The 19570-nt window shown below is 50.4% G+C and overlaps 1 pseudogene; it reads right to left on the reverse strand.

Moving 5' to 3' along the window:
• The window catches only part of LOC107133775, a 32603-nt pseudogene extending 13398 nt beyond the window's left edge, over window positions 1–19205 (reverse strand).
• Between the last annotated feature and the right edge of the window lie 365 nt (window positions 19206–19570).

A 19570-nucleotide genomic window follows, 5' to 3' on the forward strand; every position in this document is an offset into this window, starting at 1 on the left:
TGACGCCTATTGCCTGTAGCTGGTCTGGCACAGGAGGTGCTGGGCTCCCTCCTTAGCCCCACACAGAAGGAAATGAGAAGGCCAAGGCCACCATCCAGACTCACCACCTAAGACTTTTTAAAAAGACTGGATTCTGCAGAGGCCCATGCCTGTCATCTCAGCAGCTTGGGAGTCTTAGGCAGGAGGATTGTAGCTGGAGACCAGCCTCAGCAAAAGCAAGGTGGTAAATAAGCAGCTCAGCAAGACTCTGTCTCTAAATGCATTGGGTGGGGGTGGGCCTTGAAGCCAGGTGCTGCTGGGTTGGACACTTGCTGGCTCTGGTCTGGGCAGGTCCCCGAGTCAGGACAGCCCATTAAGATGTCGCACTGCCCCCGAGGGTCCACGTGGAATTCAGGAGAAGAAAATCTCAGCCAACACTGTCCCTACTCTCCCTGTCCCTCATGAGCCCTGGGGTCAGACATGGGTCTGTGGGGCAGGGAGCTGGAAGGTCCCCTTGGGAGCAGCCTGTGGGCAGCAGGTCAAGAGTTGCCCACAGTGTGCCCATGTCCCAGATACTCTTCAGCCCACGCCACAACCCCATCTTGCCCAGAGACCCTGCTCCTGGCCCAGTCCAGCCTTGGTCACAGCCCAGCCTGCCTCTGGGCTGCACGCTCCCTGGACACCAGGTCACAGCCCCTGCTCCTGGGCTTGGGGAGCAGCAGCCACATCCCTCAGTGCTGCTCCAACACATCCCTGGGACTAGGCACCAGAGTCTTGTTCTGGAGACCACGTGGCCCCATCCCCACAGGCAGGTTCTCGGGTCAGAGCCACCTTGCCATGGAGCTTTCTCTGGTGCTCAGGGTGGACAGAGCAGCACCCTCTGAAGACACCTGCTGGCCAGGCCAGGGACCCTGGGGGTGCTGTGAGCAGGGCTCCTAGCAGGGGGTGCCATGTATCCATGTGGAGCCCTCAGCCAGCCAGGTGGGACCCAGTGAGGGGACCCAGCGAGGAGACCCAGCGAAGGGACACAGTGAGGGAACTCCTACAGTATCATGTGAGCTCCCCCAGCAGCTGGCTGGGCTGACACCAGCTGCCCCCAAGGCTGCGGGAGGCACTTTCACCCTAATCTTGTCCAGTCACTTTCAGGGAACTTGGGGAGACCACACAATGCTGCCCATGAGCCTGGGTCACTCGCTCAAATCCCAAGGGCAAGGGCAGAGTCTCAGCCAGTGGCAGAGACCGGTGGGTGGCCTTGTGCTGTGGTCCACTAGCTCCTGAGATGGGGCTTCTCCATCAAGAGCCACTGAATTTCCCTCTGTCTGTCACTCAGTAGACAGTCTGGGCAAATGGGGGTTCACTTCTGGCTCTAGCCATCCTGTGACACTTGGACCACAGGGTTCTTTTCTAATTCCTACCCCAGCATGCATTCTCAGGGATTCATCCCCATGGCCCTCGGCTCCTGGGGTGGAAGAGGCCCTCCTGCCACCTGTGCTGAGCAGGCCCAGGTCCAGCTCCTGTTGAACCAGGAAGACAGAAAACACCGAGGGCATGACCTGCCCACTGCAGCCACTGGGCCTGAGGGAAGGCGAGGAGGCCTCCAGCGCAGAGGCCCAGGGAGGAATGTCCCCCAGCTGTGGCGCAGATAGCAGGGCCACTGTTCTAAAGATGTGTCGAAGCCATTCTGCACCCCTGTCCCCATGGCCTGGAGCAGCTATACTGAATGGCAGGCTGAAGCCAGGCAGGGGCCAGAGGCCCCACTGTGTCTCCAGGAAGGTCTTACTCTCCTTACTGGTTTTGTTCCTGGAGAGACCTGCGTTCTCAGTGTTTACAGCAGCTCCACTCACAGTAGCCAAGCTACAGAACCAGCCTAGGTGCTCCTCAGCAGATGGACAGATAAAGAAACTGTGGTCCCTATACACAGTGGAATATTACTGAGCCATAAAGAAGAATGAAATGATGGCATTTGAAGGTCAATGGATGGAGTTGGAGACGATTGTGCTGAGTAAGTAAGCCAATTCCCAAAACCAAAGGCTGAGTGTCCTCTCTGACATGCAGATGATGACTAACAATAGGGGAGAAGAGAATAGAATTTCACTGGATGAGACAAAGGGAAGGGAGGGGAGGGACTGGGAGAGACAGGGGAATGAATGGACATCACTTTCCCATGTTCACATAGGAACACAACCAGGGACACCCCACAGCAGGGCCAGCCACAGGAATGAAAATCACACCCTGTATAGGTGACATGGCAAGATGCATGCTGCTGTCATGGGGAGCTAAGAACAACAAATTTAGAGACAAACCTGTGTTTCCACCTATGCCAAGGGACAAGGTGCAATGTCATTCAGTGTCCTCATTAAAGATGAACAGGCTCTGCTGCCCTCTGGGAGCCAGTGTGAGGGAGCTGACACTCAGGTCACCAGAGCTGCCCCAACTCCTCAGGCTTTTGCTTCCCACAGGAATGTCGAGCCTCAGAGGACTGCAGAGACCCTGCCCATCAGGGACAGGGCAGCTCAGGCCTTCAGTCCCCCTGCTGTCTCCTCCCAGGGGCAACATGCACTCCCTTCATCCCATCCTGACTTGTGATGTCATAGGTGGGGACAGACCCTGGGAGCAGGGACAGCTGGCAGCACCTACCTGATAACACAGTGGCCTCGGTTGGAGGCAAAAATTATGATGGGGGTGATGGAAGATTCCAGAGCTCAGTGCAGGGAGGTGAAGCCCTCGATGTCCAGCATGTACACCTCGTACATGAACAGCACACTGGGGACCAGCTCAGATATGCCCTGGTTGATGTACTTGTTGACCTCGCCTTGGACAGGGTCCCAGCCAGTGGGGGAAATGTCATCTGCTCTCTTCTCCACACCTCAATTCCCTCCAGACCCAACCCTGTAGCCTGGTTCTCCTACTGACTCTCTGACCCCAGGCTGGGTACTGGACCCATTCCAGGTTTGGTGTCATCATTTGAAACAAGAATCATGCCAGGTGTGGTGGCACGCACCTATAACCCCAGCAGCCTGGGAGGTTGAGGCAGGAGGAGCGCAAATTGGAGGCCAGCCTCAGCAACTTAGTAAGGCCCTGAGAAACTCAGTTGAGATCCTGTCTCTGAATACAATACAGAATAGGGCTGGGGATGGGGCTCAGGGGTCAAGAGCCCTTGAGTTGAATCCCTATACCCTCATCTAAAAAAAAAAGAAAACAGGCATCATTGCACCAAAATGACACAAAAAGCCTTTTGTGGAGCTGTGTGGGGCGCAGTGTCCAGGAGCCACCCCATAGAGCCCTGAGCCTGATGCAGGGACACCCCACTTGGGAGCCCTAGGGAGATGCGTTTTCATATGCAGATTCTCCTCTGCTGCACTCAGTCAAGGAGCCCTTTATGGGGCCCTGCGTGACAATTCTCAGGTTAATGAACTTTCCATCAAGTGCAGTTAGAATCCTCTCTGCCAGGAAACTTGAGCAAGGAGGGTCAGAGAAGGCCCAGCCTCAGCACCTCAGAACCACCAGCCCCTGCAGAACGGCAGACCTGCCTCAGGTCCCAGCCCTAACCTGCCAAACCAGCAACCCCTGTCATCAGGATGGAGCTGTTCACAAAGAACCAGGATCTGAGGCCTGTCCTCTCCCAGAGCCATGATGCAGGGCTGTCAAAACCAAGTTTAGAGATGGATCTGCTCTTGGCCACTCATGGATGAAGCTTAGGCTGCTGCGAGGCCTCAAGGCAAGAGTGTATTCATGTTGAACTTATGTTTTCAGGGAATAAAGTGGTAATGGGCCGGAGAAGGACATAAAATTGGGGAAGATTCGGGCGCAGTGGCACACGCTTGTCATCCCAGGAGCCAGGGAGGCTGAAGCAGGAGGATCATAATTTGGAGGCCAGCCTCAGCAACCTAGCAAGGGCCTAAGAAACTCAGCCAGGCCCTGTCTCTAAATAAAAAATAAAAATGCTGGGACGGGGCTCAGTGGTCGAGAGCCCCTGAGTTCAATCACTGGCATCAAAAAAAATTAAAAAAAATAAAAATTAAAAATAAGTCCACAAAGGAGCAAGGGAGACCCACTGCCTGGTGTCAAAGTCGGCACCTTTCTGGGACCTCAAAGGAAGCAGATGCTGACCTCAGCAGGTCCAGAGCACACAGTTTGGCCACAGCTTCTAAAGGGAGTGAAGACTCAGAGCCGTGCAGTGGGGGGGCTCTCAGAGCTGGGAGCACGTCAGAGGCAGGGCCTCAACTTGGATCCAGTCTCAGGCTTCACCATGCATCTTCCCTGTGATCTCTGTCTTCTTTGGCTTCATCAACTGGCCCATCATGGACAGGATGTCTAGTCTCCCCTGTAGGAGAGAGGACTTTTTAAGGCAGCTACCAAAGCCCATCCTGCCTCCTTTGGGTCCCTGATGTCACTCAACTTGGAAGCCTGAGGTGGAAAGGCCCAGCACAGCTCCCCTGGGAAGGATGAGGGGCTCCTGAACTCAGAGGGATCCCCTCAAGGTTTCCACTGACCTGCAAGAATCAAGCAGAGTCGTGCGTGGTGGCACTTGTCTTTTAAAAATCCTGGCAATTTGGGAGGCTGAGACAGAAGAACCGCAATTTGGAGGCCAGCCTCAGAAACTTAGTGAGATCCTGAGCAACTCAGCAAGACCCTGTCTCTAAATAAAATATAAAAAGGGCTGCAGATGGGGCTCCATGGGTAAGCACCCTGGGGTTTAAGCTTCAGTACAAGGACAGAGAGTCAGGTTTGCTCTTCATCCTGAAGGGGGTCTCCTACTCCCCACCAGGAATGGGCTTTCTGCTGATAATCTGTTTTTTTTTTTTTTTTTGTCCCACGGAACTTTGCCTAGGAGAGGCTAGAGACTCTTGGGATTGGAGTTTCTTCCTACCTGCAGAGCTCGAGCCCCGAGTCCTCCAGCCCGAGGTGGAGAGCAGCCCCAGCAGGCTGGCAAGCGGCCAGGGGCAGACCATGCCCAGAGATCAGCTGTGACGGCATCTGGACATTGGGACAGGGGACGAAGCTCATGTCATGCTCATTGCTGAGCATCCCAGAGGGCCTCCAGGAGGACAGCACGGCCCTGAACACTGGTTCCCAGGGCCTTGGGAATGTTCTGGACCACAAAGCCTGTCCCTGGTGCCTGGTGTGGGCCATGTCCAGGTCATGCAAAGTCCCATCCTAGATGACCTCCTTCTTCTTGTGCACATCGCCCTTGGGCAGGGCATGTCCTCCTCGGCCTCCAGGGTGAACTCCGTGGCCAAGAAGTCGCACCTGCCTGCCTCTGCCAGCAGACCATGGGGCACCAGGACCACATAGAGCTCAGTGACAGAAAGGTCTCCGCTGCCCACCGAGAGCCCCCAATGGCGCCCTCCACCTGCGCCTCATGGCCTGGTGCCACACTGGGCTCCCAGAGCCACCCGGCCAACACCTGAGACTTTCTGGAAGATTCTATCCTCTTTCTTTTCACTCCTGATAAAGAGCATCCAGGGGACTCCTGGAGCCTAGAGCCTGGGCTCTTCTAGGTGGTGATTTATAGGTGACACGAGGCCTTAGGCTCATCCATGAACCAGGGAGGTGCAGCCACCATGGGACGCAGCAGCAGATAGAGGAGGAGCCACCTGGTGCAGTCCCCAGGCTCAGGACTCAGAGAGGGACATCAGGGAGATAAAGGAAGATGGAAGACACCGCCTGGTGCAGCGGGAAGGGACGAAGGCTGTCTGGTCCCTGTCCCCCACAGGGTTTGCGTCTTGAACACTCTGCCTGCTGAAGTCACCAGGAGAGGAAGACCGAGAAAAGCCAAGGTGACTTAGGTAAAGGGACAGCTGCTGAACTTCCCCCACCCAACTCCGCTGAGCAATGTGACTCCCTGGTCACCCAGGTCTCCCTCTGGCAGACCCTCAGGCGTGGCACTGTCCCCCGGGAGCATACCTTCACAGCCCCGCTGTTGGCCTCCATGTAGATGACATCCCTGGCCTCAACTCGCTTCTTCTGCAGACTTTCAAAAATGCTGGATTTCAGCTAAAACCAAACCAAACCAGACATAAGGGGACTCAGACAACCATGATGCACGTTCCAGTACCTTCTGACCCAGAGGGAAGGCACCTTTCTGTAAGAGACCTGAGGGGCCAGGCACAGGGTTGCTCACCTGTCATCCCAGGGACTCGGGAGGCTGAGGCAGGAGGATCGCCAAGTTGGAGGCCCGCCTCAGCAACTTAGCAAGGGGAGACTGTCTCTGAAAACAATACAAAGCAAAATAAAAAGGGCAGGCTTTTGGCTCCCTGCTTAAGCACTGCGGATTCAGTTCACAGGACTAAACATAAGAGAGAGACAGACAGACAGACAGACACCTGAGGTAGCCAGCCACCCCAGGAGTGGATGGGTATGAAGGTTTGTGGCAGGGCACAAGAGCCTGGACTGGGGGCTTAGCACACCAGGAGGTGAACCTGAGGGTGACCATGTCTGCCTGCAGGAGACAAGAGAACATCACCATTACTCTTCCTTGCCTTGCCTTCAGGGGTTGCAAAGTGGTAGGAGCATTCTCACAGGGACCCGGCTGCTCTTAGAGGGGACATGTGTCCATGGCCACGCCCCACGGCACCCCCCAGGATCACCACTGCAGCTCCAGTCCTTGGGTTAGGGACACCAGAGCTTCCTGCTTAGCCACCTGAGGCTGCATTTGACGTGGCCCGTGATTCTGGCTCTATGGGCCTCGGTCTTCTCCTCTATGTGACAGCACCCAGAAGCACCCACAGAGGAGTCCAGCTCAGAAGGGAAATGTAAGTTGAAATACTCCCAAACTGTCTGGGTCAGGAGGCTGAGGAAGGAGGATCACCAAGGTGGAGGCCAGTCTAGACCACATAGCTAGTCCCTGTGGCTGGGGCACAGTTCAGTGGCAGAGCACTGGTTCACTATGGCCACAACTCTGGGTTTGAACCCCAGGACCAGAAGAAAGCAAATTCTAGCACCTTCCATACCGAAGCTGTGCACACACAACTTGGGGTGATGGTGCTCGACGGGGCCTTCCTCTTCCCTAGGGGTGTGCACTGGGCAAGGACAGCAGCCTCTGCAGGACCCAGATGGCAGACAGGTCCTGAGGCTGAGCTTCCAGAGCAGCTGCTACAGATGGCCACCCTGTGGAAACACACCTGAACTCTGTCCCAGACAGAGTCTAGAGTCAAAGGGGGGTGGCGGGGGACACGACACGGACTAACACCCAGTGCAGGGCTCCCTCGGCAGCAGGGGGCCCCCAAAAGGCCAATCCAGAAACAAAGTCAGTATGTGGTGGCCAAAGGCCAGGGGGAGGGACAGCAGGTGGCCATTCATGGGAATGAGGTCCCTTGGAAGGTCATGACAATGTTCAAGAATTAAGATGGGGAGAGTAAACTATGTCATGCATCAAAATCCTGTGGGCCACACACACTTAAAATGGGTGGATCGTGTTCACAACTGCACCCCAACAGAGCTGCCAGGAGCTTGCCAGGGCCCAGCCTCTCTAGCCTCATTGGGGCACTTTGCATACAGGACCAGGGCTGGGGATTCCTCAGGCCAAGATTCGTAAGCCTCCTTCAAACTCAGACACTTCACAACTCTACACAATTTACCTGAGGTCCTTCTGTCCCAATATCTCATCCATGTGGGAAAACTCTCCAGAAGGACTTGGGTTTGGGGGGACTGGGGGTACCAGGGATTGGACTCAGGGGCCCTCCACCACCAAGCCCCAATCCCCAGCCCTGTTTGGCATTTTATTTAGAGTCAGGGTCTTACTGAGTTGCTTAGGGCTTCACTTTGGCCGAGGCTGGCTATGAACTCGTCATCCACCTACCTCAGCCTCCTGAGCTGCTGGGATCAGAGGTGGGTACCACCTTTGTTTTGGAAGACAATTTTCCTCTTCTCCATTAGGCTCTTTTCTTCAAGAAGCTGGACAAAGCAGACCAATGGATGGCTCAAATTTTCACTGTGTTCCTGTGTCCTCTCTCCTACAGGGAAGAGGACAAATTTTCTTTTTTCCTCTCAGGCACTTTTATACGGTTGATTTTCCAGATGAACTGGCTCAAGGTGTCATTCCTGAGAAGGGGCCACCTTCTCAGAACCTCATTAATCCAGGGTGGAGAGGATGTGGTGAGGGATTAAAGAGAGAGAGAGAGAGAGGTTTGCAGAGCCAAGCTCCTGAGATGAAGGCCCCATTAGGAAACAGAAAAATAGCCCTTGGGAGAAGTGACATTTTCATGATCTCCATAAAGCAGTGACCAAGAAACCACCTCAGAGAATCAAAGAACCATCAAATTATAAAAGGGGGAAAGATGGAAAGATTCTATGGTGGATGAAGAGTGGTCTAGAGAAGAGAAACTGAGTCTCAGAGAGCTCAGAGGACTTGCAGGGGTCACCCAGCACCAGAGGACTCACAGTCACCCTGCCCCTCAGCCAACACTGGACGAAGGATGACTGCAGAGCCTCTTTCTGAGCCTGAGGCCTTGATCTGGAAAACAGGGGAAATGAGATTTATGGCACCTGCACACATGGGCACACAACTATGAGGAACCACAGGTAAAATACCTCCCCAATCCCTCAGCAGGGGACTTGACTATGCAGCAGGGGACAGGTACAGAGCTAGTGTGGGTCAATCATAACAACAGTGGATGAGTAAAAACAATATGAAAAAGAAATAAAAAAGAAAACAAAATTATGTCCACTTTGACTTTCTGGGGAGGTGAGGGGGCAGTATTGGGAATTGAACCCAGGGGTGACTTACACCTGAGCCCCATCCCCATCCCAATTTTTTATTTTATTTAGAGACAGGCTCTCCCTGAGCTGCTCAGGGCCTTGACTAAGTTGATGAGGCTGGCCTCAACCTTGTGATCCTACTGCCTCAGCATCCTGAGCAGCTGGGATGACAGGAGTGCTCCACTGTGCCTGGCTGGCCAATGATCATCATGTGGGGGATGAGATGGCAGAAGCAATTTCTTGACTTAACCACACAACTCCCAGGAGCAATGAGAAAAGAAAGAACTACCTCATAAAAGGACCTATGTCCAAGCCCTCTACAAGGTGTCCCTTTATACTACACAGTGTTATCCTGAGTGTCCCATATGGCATCAACAGTGCAGAGGCCAAGGAAAGAGGGACACAGAGGTCACACCACCTGCCCGGTACCTCAGTGCCAAGGGCAGGGTTCAGGACAAACTCCCCTTGAGATGCTTGGTGCCCTTGGCTGTCTTGAGCCCTATGATCACATGGCTGATGGTCTTGCCATAGCCGCCCATAGGGTTCTCGGTCTCACATGGCATGAGCTTGGTCACACACACCCCCTGTAGACCTCCTTGGCCTCCTTTATCCGCAGCCCTGGGAGGGATGGCCAATGGGGACATGGTGAGAAGCGGGAACATCCTTCTCTCCACATCCATCTCCTCCCCACAAACAACCTTCTTACCTCAAACTGCCACAGCACAAGAACTGACAAGTCACCTTACAGTACAACACAGAGACACCATCATGGGTGGAGAGCAACACTACAGGGAGCGGTGGCCCACACCTGTCATCCCAGCTCGGGAGGCTGAGGCAGGAGGACGGTGAGCTGGAGGCCAGCCTCAGCAACCCAGTGAGTCCCTGATCAACTCAGTGAGACCTTGTCTCCAAATAAATTCAAAACATGGCTGGGAGGTGGCTCTGTGGTTAGGTGCCCCAGGTTCAATCCCTGGTGCCCCTCCTCAAAAGAAAAAAAAATAAAATAAACAAGAGGCTCACTGCTATCCTGACAAATGGGAAGGCCACAGAGGACTTCTGCTGGCAGGTGGACATTGGGCTCTGTGTGAGCTGATATAGAAATGTCCCAAAGGCAGAGACACATGGCCACAGGATCAGACACTCAGGCCCCTTCCCACTGTTCAAGGGGGGGCATTATCTTATCACACTATCCCTTGCCTTGTCTTCTCCAGAAACCCAACCAGGACAAGGACACTCAAGACTGGAAGCTAAGGGCCAGCTCTCCTCTGCCTGGGATCCACCTGAGAGCCTATAAATGGGCCTTTTGGAAAACACCCAAAAGAGAAGCCACATTCTGTATTTGATGAACCAAATTCCCAGCTCCTGAACCCCAAGACAAACTTCCCAAGCAAAGACTAGAGGAGCTGCACACACCTTGAGTCCCAGCAGCTCTGGAGGCTGAGGCTGGAGGATCATGGGTTAGAGGCCAGCCTCCACAACACTAAGGCCCTGAGCAACTCAGAGAGACTCTGTCTCTAAATAAAATGCAAAATAGGGCTGGGGATAGGGCTCAGGGGTCTAGGGCCACTGGGTTCAATCCCTGGTACAAAAAAAAGAAAGAAAGAAATTTCCCAGACAACATGAAGGTGTCAGAAATCTCTGTCAAGCTTGGAAAAGTCTGGGCTTTAAGGCTACTTTGATTTTTTTTTAATAGAACCTTTTATATTCTGCAAAGAGGAAATTCCTCCAAATGGAATGCCTGCCCATACTCACTGTCAGGGGACAGTGATATGATATTTTTCCAGGAGGAAATGAAAGGCATTCTCATCTCTTAGCTACTCATATTTGTCTAGAAGTTTATCAGTGGTGACAAGTAGACAGGGGAAGGCCCAGTGGACCATGGGCCCAGCTGGTGGCCAGGAGAGGGGCTGCAGGCACTGTCTCTGACCACGACAGCACAAAGGATATGGGATTCATCTGCTGGCTCAGGTTTCTAAGTCCCTGACAGGGACCTTTATCACGTCAAGGGAGTGGCACAGAGGGGACAGATGACCCTCTCTCCCTCCCTCTGCAGCTTTGCAGGAAGTCAAAGGTGCAGGGACAGAAGGCTCCTGTCTGAGGGGAGGCCAAGGCTTGCCCTTTCATTCTGTGGCAGGATCTAGAAGTTTCTCCTCACCTGCTGCCATCAAAAGCCTCTGCTGTGTCCCCCACGCCCCCACCCCAGGGGCGATTCTCATCAAATGTGCCTGGTGACCTCTACTTTTTCAAATTTTAAAGCATTTCAGTTCCCGCTGAGCCATTGAAACACAAGCAACTGTGTGAAGACCAGTTTTATCAGGTTTTTGTCTCACAAAAATGGGGTTTTTAAAATATTTTTTAAGTTGTAGATGGACACAATTCCTTTATTTTTTTTATTTTTTATTTTTATATGGTGCTGAGGATGGAATCCAGGTCCCCACACATACTAGGTGGGTCTCTACCACTGAGCCCCTGCCCCAGCCCAGAAAAATGGTGTTTTTAAAATTTGAGTTCTTAAAAATATTAATATTCAGGTATTTGAAAGATTGTGGTATCTTACTGGTCACATTTTGGGGGGGTTCTTTTTGGTACCAGGAATGGAATTAAGGGTCCCTCAACCCCTGAGCCCCATCCCCAGCCCCTTTTATATTTTATTTAAAGACAAGGTCTCATTGAGTCACTCAGGGTCTGGCTAAGTTGCTGAGGCTGGCCTCCAACTTGCTATCCTCCTGCCTCAGCCTCCTGAGCTGTTGGAATATGGTTCATATGTTTAATTAATGAGTTAAATAAAATCACTGGCACATGTTTAATTAAGGAAAAGTAAGCCAGGCACCACAGCACACATCTGTAGCCATAGTTACTCAGCATACTGAGGCAAGAGGATGGTTTGAACCCAGGAGTTTCAGGAGTGCCTGGGAAACATAGTGAGACCCTGAAAAATAGGAAATAAAAAGGGAAAATAAAAGGAGAAATGAAGGAAAAACAATAGACAGAAAAATTTTAAATGTAAAACCCAGGTGTGATTGTGCACATGTATAATCCCAGTACCTCAGGATGCTGAGGAAGGAGGATCGAGATTTGGAAGCCAGCCTCGGCAACTCGGAAAGACCCTGTCTCTACATAAAATATAAAAAGGGCTGGGGACGAAACTCAGGGGTGAAATGCCCCTGGGTTCAGTCCATGGTACCAAAAAATAAAAGTAAAAAGCTTAAGTTCAATGTGACACAAAGCTTAGCTTCTGAACACAGTTCAGAATTAGAACTCTTCAGTTCAGCATTAGTGTCACAGAGGGGCTGGGGGTGGCTCAGTGGCCATGGTCCTGAGAGAGAGAGAGAGAGACCCATAGTTGAGTGCTTACATTGACCTGCTGGGGAAGATCAAGAGGCAGAGCCAGTCCCTCAGAGAGGCACCGCAGGAAGACACAGTGCCAGCCCCCAGGAAATCAGATGGCTGTGGGGGGTGAAACAGGGTCCCATGATATCTCCCCACTTCCAAACGCTGTGCCCTCCCACTGCATTTTCTTTCCTTCTCCATTAAATCAAAAGCTCCCCAAGTAGATTTCTTAGTCTTTTTATTTATTTATTATTTATTTAGGTACCAGGGATGGAACCCAGGGGCCCTCAACCACCAAGCCCTGTCCCCAGCTCTTTTTATATTTTAGTTAGAGTCTCACTGAGTTGCTCCGGGCCTCACTAAGTTGCTGAGGCTGGCCTCCAACTTGTGATTCTCCTACCTCAGCCTCCCAAGCTGCTGGGATGGCTGGTTGTTCTTGCCTGTCTTGTCAACAGCACCAAAAGAACACGAGCAGTCCAATCAACACATCACAGAAGCATTTTTAAGATGAAAGGATTCAAAGCACTGGAGAAGAAACAGCCATCTGTCACTCTAACGTGACACTCACCAATAGCCCTACGAAAGTTCTCCATCAGTACCTCTGTCTTCTTGATCTCCATGGAGTAAACTTTGCTCCCCACCATGGGACAGAAAGGCACCTTACTTCCAAGCTCCTGAGCAATTGCCAGGGCCAGGGCTGTCTACAGAGGCAAGAAAAGAAAGGTTTTCATTTTATAGTCTTTAAAACATAATTCAAAGCCATCTATAAAAATTTATTCAAGAGGCTGAACATGGTGTCACACACTTGTGATCACTAAGACTCAGGAGGCTAAGGCAGGAGGATGGCAAGGTGGAGGCCATTCTCAGCCACTTAGCAAGGCCCTGAGAAACTCAGTGAGACTCTGTCTCTAAATAAAATATAAAAGAGTTGGGGATGGGGCTCAGTGTTTAAGCACTCCTGGGTTCAATTCCTGGGTTCAAAAAAAAAACCAACACCATGAACAAATCAGGAAGGATTTATTACATTACCTTCATTTTATGTTAAAAGGCCAGAAAATAGTGGATAATATGTGAGGCCAAATCTGGAAGCAGTGAGTTGGTCTGCAAGCCCCCCCCTGACCGTGCCCTGTGGTCAACTATAAATTGATGCTCAGTAACCTAACTTCTGTTGGCAGATGCTAAAGAAAACCAGGTGGAACAGACATCTTGTCAAATACCAAGTTATGGAAATCAAATGCTCTCATGTGGGCCCAGGACTGGGAAATGCCATGGCCTCTGAGTGCCATTTTATCCTCCCTCATCTCTGAAATGAGAATGAGGTCAGACCCCAAGTGTGCAGGCCACGCAGAGCCTCCTGAGTTTCTGAGGGCATCACTAAGTTTCTGAGGCTGGCCTCCAAATTTTGATCCTCCTGCCTCAGCCTCCCAAGCTGCTGGGACAAGGCCAACTGGAGCTGCTGCTTCAAAGTTGGCCCAGGGAAGGCTCTTCTTAGATTTTCTTTTCAATGCCCTTTTGGTGACACCTCTGAGCAGCCGACCTGGGGGACGATCGGTGAACACTGTAGGGCAAAATCCACTAGCCTGTGGGGCAGAGGCTGGTTCTAGTTCTGATATTCTCCCTATTTTCCAGTGTGGTCTTGAGCACACAATAGTGCTAATGCTGGATGGCCTCATCTGGTGAACTAAAATACTTTTTAGATTACAAGGAGCCAACGAGCTGCCCACAGGATGGTTTGGTTGTGACCACATAGTCTTAGATGTGCGTTTAAACTTGGCTTTTTTGTGGGGGGATTGAACCCAGGGGCCTTTGACCCATGAGCCCCATCCCCAGCCATATTGGGTAATTTATTTAGAGACATGGTATCCCTGAGTCGCTGAGGGCCTCACTTTTGCTGAGGCTCTCCTCAAACTCGCTATCCTCCTGCCTCAGCCTCCCGAGCCAGCCAATGGGATTAAAGGCATGTGCCACTGTGCCTGGCTCTTGCCATGTTTTGAACCCTAGGGACTTTTTTTTAAAGAGAGAGTGAGAGAGAGAGAGAGAGGGAGAGAGAGATAATTTTTTTAGTATTTATTCTTTAGATTTTGGCGGACCCAACATCTTTGTTTGTATGTGGTGCTGAGGCTCGAACCTGGGCTGCACGCAAGCCAGGCAAGCGTGCTACCTCTTGAGCCACATCCCCAGCCCAACCCTAGGGACTTTCATGTAGAAATCCAACTATTTGGCTTTTTTTGAGAAACCAGGTCTGGACCCAGTGGCCCTCTTTTAGTGACAGGGCACCACATTTTTGGGCTTAGCCAGTCACTTTGCTTGCCTCGCTTCCCAAAAGCTTAGGCACAAGAATTGGCAAGCCCAAAGCATGTGTTCTAATAGCAAAGGGAAAATGTCTAGAACAGAACACAGAGGGATGTGATTCCAACACCACAAGGCCCAGGGGAGGCCACAGGCAGCTCTGCCCACCTGTTTTATTTTGCTGGTTCTGGGAATGGAACCCAGAGCCTTGTATGTGCCAGGCAGCTGCTCCACCAATGAGCTCCAGTCCCAGCATTTTTTATTTAAAGACAGGGTCTCACTGAACTTCTGAGTCTGGACTCCACCTTGAGATCTTCGTGCATCAGCCTCCCGAGTTGCTGGGTTTACAGGTGTGAGCCACTGTGCCTGGTTTTCATGTCCACCTTCTACCCAGAATGTCTCTTCCCTGTTCTTTCAAAGCCCCCAACTCCCCATTCTCAGTTTCCAGTGTCAAAATAGTGACCACATCCCACTGAACAGCATCCCTGCCTCCCTGCACCTAATACTGAAGGGGTGATCATTATCCTTCCATTCAAATAGGATCAATACTTGGTTAAGAATGGCTCCATGTCTGTCCAGGTTTCTCCAATTAAAAGCTCATGGAAGGGGCTGGGCTGGGGCTGGGGCTCAGTGGTGGAGCACTCGCCTAGCATGTGCGAGGCCCTGGGTTTCATTCTCAGTGCCATATAATGGTAAATAAATAAAACAAAAGTGTTGTGTCCAACCACAACTAAAAAATATGATATTATTTAAAAAAACTCATGGAAGAAAGGCATATATACCTACCTTTTCCTATGGAGCTCTATAGATCTCACTGATCTTTCCATAGCCTGTCATCTTGAAAATCTAACTTGTATTTTTTAAATATTTTAATATTATAAGGCCTCCCAGCTGATCAATGAATACCCACCAAGATGCAACTCAGACCTTTATGGTGTTTACTTTTGAACAGGGTTGCATTAATTATATTTATTTTTTTATTTTTTTTCTTCAAAACAAGTTTAATTTTGTTCCAGCCATAAATTAGGAGAAGAACTTAAAAAATGCTCAAAAATCAAGCCATTATAAAGTTAAACACCCCTCCCCTTAGCAATAAATATTGAACTGATATAGGTGACTGAACTGATATAACTGATTTAGGTGTAGATGGACACAACACAATGCCTTTATCTTTATGTGGTTCTGAGGATTGAACTGGGTCCCACCCATGGTAGGTGAGTGCTCTACCTCTGAGCCACAATCCCAGCCCATTAACTTGTATTTCATGGATTAAGAAACTGAGAGCTGGGTGTGGGGGTGCACTCCTGTCATCACAGAAGCTTGGGAGGCTGAGGTGGGAGAATGGCTAGTTGGAGGCCAGCCTCAACAACTTAGCAAGGCCCTGAGCAACTCAGCAAAACCCTGTCTCTAAATAAAATACAAAAAGGGCTGAGGATGGGGCTCCAGGGTTAAGCGCCCCTAGGTTTGATCCCTGGTAGCCAAAAAAAAAAAAGATTTTTCAGTCTTTCCTCTGTTTTTTGGGGACAGCCTTGCAGTGCAGGTTGCTTGGCAGCATTGTTGGCCTCTAACACTAGATGTCACGAGTCCCCCCACCACGTTTTGAAACCACAAGAGATGACTCTCTAGATACTGGCAAATATCTCCTGGGGGGCAAAACCGGCCCATGCTGAAAATCACTGCAGAGCTAATCTCACCTAGCTGGACTTCCAGAAAGAGCACACAGAGAACAGGAACAGCCCACAGCTCAGGCGTTCAGAGCTGGCGACTGTCCACATGAACAACACCAAACAGTGAGACTCAGAAAGCCCTGTGGACATCAAGAAAGGGAAATCAGGGGAGGGTGCCCTATCCAAAAGTACCTCCAAAACATTCAGAAAGAAAGGTTCCAACCCTGGAAATCAGACTTCTTAAGAGCAACACTGGAAGACAAAAAGTACCAAATAACACTGAGAGAAACAGCACTGAAGGAAACAGCTATCATGCTGGTGCTCTGGCGCAGGCCTGTCATCCCAGCAGCTTGGGAGGCTGAGGCATGAGGATCACGAGTTGGAGGCCAGCCTCAGCAAAAGCGAAGCCCTAAGCAACTAAGTGAGACCCTGTCTCTAAATAAAATGCAAAACGGGCTGAGGATGGGGCTCAGGAGTCGAGAGTTCCTGGGTTCAATTCTTGGGGTTCAATTATTGGTAACCCCCCCAAAAAAAGTGGAATACGACTTGGACAAGCTAATGTTCCTGTAAGTGCACACTGTATGGCATTCCAGCCTCAAAAGACTTCCCTCAGACACAGGACTTCTTCATCCACCATCAGTCACCAACACAACACACCCTGGCAACTCCATATGTACAACTTCATAATTAGAATTCAAGCTTTTATTTCGCAGCTGATTGTGTATCTGCTTCTGACAGGTCAGGAGCCTGCCCCAGGTCTCCCAACTAATCCATCAATACCCACCAAGATGCAGCCTAGAACTTTATGTTGTTTATTTTTTAACAGGGTCACATTAAGTCACTTAGAGCCTGATGAAACTGCTGAGGCTGGACTCCAACCTGTGATCCTCCTGTCTCAGCCTCCAGAGAGGCTGAGATGACAGGCAGGGGCCACCACCGCTGGTAAGAGCCCACTTCTTTACATACAAGAGTGCAGGCTCCTACTCTCCTATGCCAAGAGGCCCTTCCAGAGAACAAGCCATGCCCAGGAGCTCTGGTAAGTCTGAGGATCTGGTGGATCCCCTTGCAGATCCCAACAAGCTCCACCGTGTGTTCTCTTTTGTCCCCTGGAAAGCCCGACACTGAAGGGGAATTATCAAACCCTTTGCCAAATTCCAACATTTAAAATCAGTCAGCATTTTGAAGCTCAGCACTCAACTGAGCCATTTTGTGCCATCAGGAGACTTCCTGTTTCTCTGCCCAGAAAACACTAGAAGCCCCTTAAAGATCAAAAGTGCATTTTTGTTATTTGTCAATCATGCATAGCCAAAATAGTGGTGGGCAAAGTTCACATTCGAAAAAATCTGGCTGACTCATTTTCCCCCTTCAATAATGTGCCACAGAAGTTATTTTTGATATTTTAATTGTGAATGGACATAATATTTTTTTTAATATTTATTTTTTAGTTGTAGTTGGACACAATACCTTTATTTCACTTATATTTTTATGTGGTGCTGAGGATCGAACCCAGGGCCACGCATGTGTGAGGCGAGCACTCTACCACTGAGCCACAGCCACAGCCCATCACAAATTTTTATGAGGCCCTGGACCAACAGAAATGGATTTTCAGCTGGGCATGGTGGTGCACGCCTATAATCCTACTGCTCAGGAGGCTGAGGCAGGAGAATCACGAGTTGGAGGCCAGCCTCAGCAAATTAGCAAGGCCCTGAGCAACTTTAGCGAGACCCTGGCTCTAAATAAAATTTTAAAAAAGGGATGTGGCTCAGTGGTTGAGTGTCCCCAAGTTCAATCACTGGTTAAAAAAAAAAGAAGAAGAAGAAAAGAAAAGAAAAAGTGATGCATTTCCCAAGCAAAGGAGACTTGAAAGAGTTCAAGGACCATCCCAGCGACCAGACCCCTTGGAGGACTTTCCCCTCTCTCTAGCCAGGATGATTTTCATTCTAGAAGTATGAGTTTGAGATCAGATTCATTTCTTAAACACACATGTGACCCATGTGGCTAAACAAAGACTAGTTAAGATGTAAATTCCATTTGGCTTAGACGTGAGGATCATCCTCTTGGGCAGCACCAATCAATGAGAACACAAGGACCTTTCCAGTTCCCAGGGGTTCCGCCCACAGCACAGCTCTGCTATGTTGCCACATGCCTGCAGCACAGAGGGGAGAAACGGTCACTATTACTGTGTTTCAGTGGGGAAAAAATGCAGTCTCTGGTCCAAACGATTCACATACTCGTCCAACCAACCCTGAGCACCAGTACCCTCTGGATGCCCCATCAGTGGAGGTGAGAGAGAAAAGTCTGCTGGACACAGTGGCCCACGCCTGTGATCCCAGGAACTTGGGAGGCTGAGGCAGGAGGATCTCAGTTCAAAACCAGCTTCAGCCAAAGTGAGGCCGTGAGCAACTCAGAGAGACCCTATCTCTAAATAAAATGCAAAATAGGACTGGGGAGGGGCTCAGGGGTCAAGGGCTCCCCAAGTTCAATCTCTGGCACTCCCCACCCCCCAAAAAAGAGACATAGACAAGAAACAAGAGGCTTTTCTTTGGCCCTTTCTGTTAATAGGAGGCTCTGAGGCCACAGTCACAAGCTCATATAAATTGCAGGTTTCTGTAGCTGCTCAGCCTTCAGGGAGACCATGGGACATGACTCTAGAATCCAGCAGCTTAGAGGTGGTGGAGTGCAAACCCCCAGCTGTCATTACTAAATTGGGTGGTCAATGGATGGGCCATTTTTTTCTGCAAATAATAATAATAATAATAATAATAATAATAATAATAATAATAAATACCATAAGTGCTGGGACTTGGTACAGTTGCCACTTAACAAAAGTTGACCTGACTGGAAAAAGGATGCTTGGACAGGACACGGTGGTGCAGGCCTGTAATCCCAGGGGACCTGGAGGCTGAGGCAGGAGGACTACAAGGTGGAGGCCAGCCTCAGCAGCTCAAACAGACCCTTTCTGGAATAAACACAAAACGGGTCGCACTGCAGATCCCCGGGCAGCGCCCCTGGGTCAACTCTGGGCACCAAAGGGACATTGAGTCCTGGCGAATGCTGGGACAGTCCCTGCGCCCCCACCCCCCCCAACCAAACCCGGCCCTGCTCACTGCCCCTCTCGCACGTTCTCCTGGCCCATGCTTGGCCAGGGCGCTCTTGTGGAGCCCCAGCCCCTTCCCGTGGCTGTGCGAGGGAGCTCATCTGGAGGTCTGACAGTCTGCTCTGAGGTTGGTGTATGACCCACTGAGGAACACACAGTGTTAATGGCAATTGCTGGCAAGGTATGTCCCCTCTGAGAAAAGAGAAATTTCCATTTCACTCCTGAAAGCATCTTTAAAGCCCAAATTCCAATCAAAGGAAAAAGTATAATAACTTCCTCTGGGCATTACCACCCTTTTCCAAATACTAATATTCCTTCACTTAACATGGCATTACAAATTGGTAAATCCATCATTTAAAAATATTGTAAATGAAAAAATGCATTAAATACACCTAACCTACCAAATACCACAATATGCTATAGAGTACAGGTTGTTCAACCTTAATATTAGATCATTTGGCCCAAGATATGTTAAAATACAAAATTCAAAGTACAGTTTCTACAGAAT

Source organism: Marmota marmota, unplaced genomic scaffold (assembly GCF_001458135.2).
Source record: "Marmota marmota marmota unplaced genomic scaffold, marMar, whole genome shotgun sequence".
Classification (NCBI taxonomy): Eukaryota; Metazoa; Chordata; class Mammalia; order Rodentia; family Sciuridae; genus Marmota; species Marmota marmota.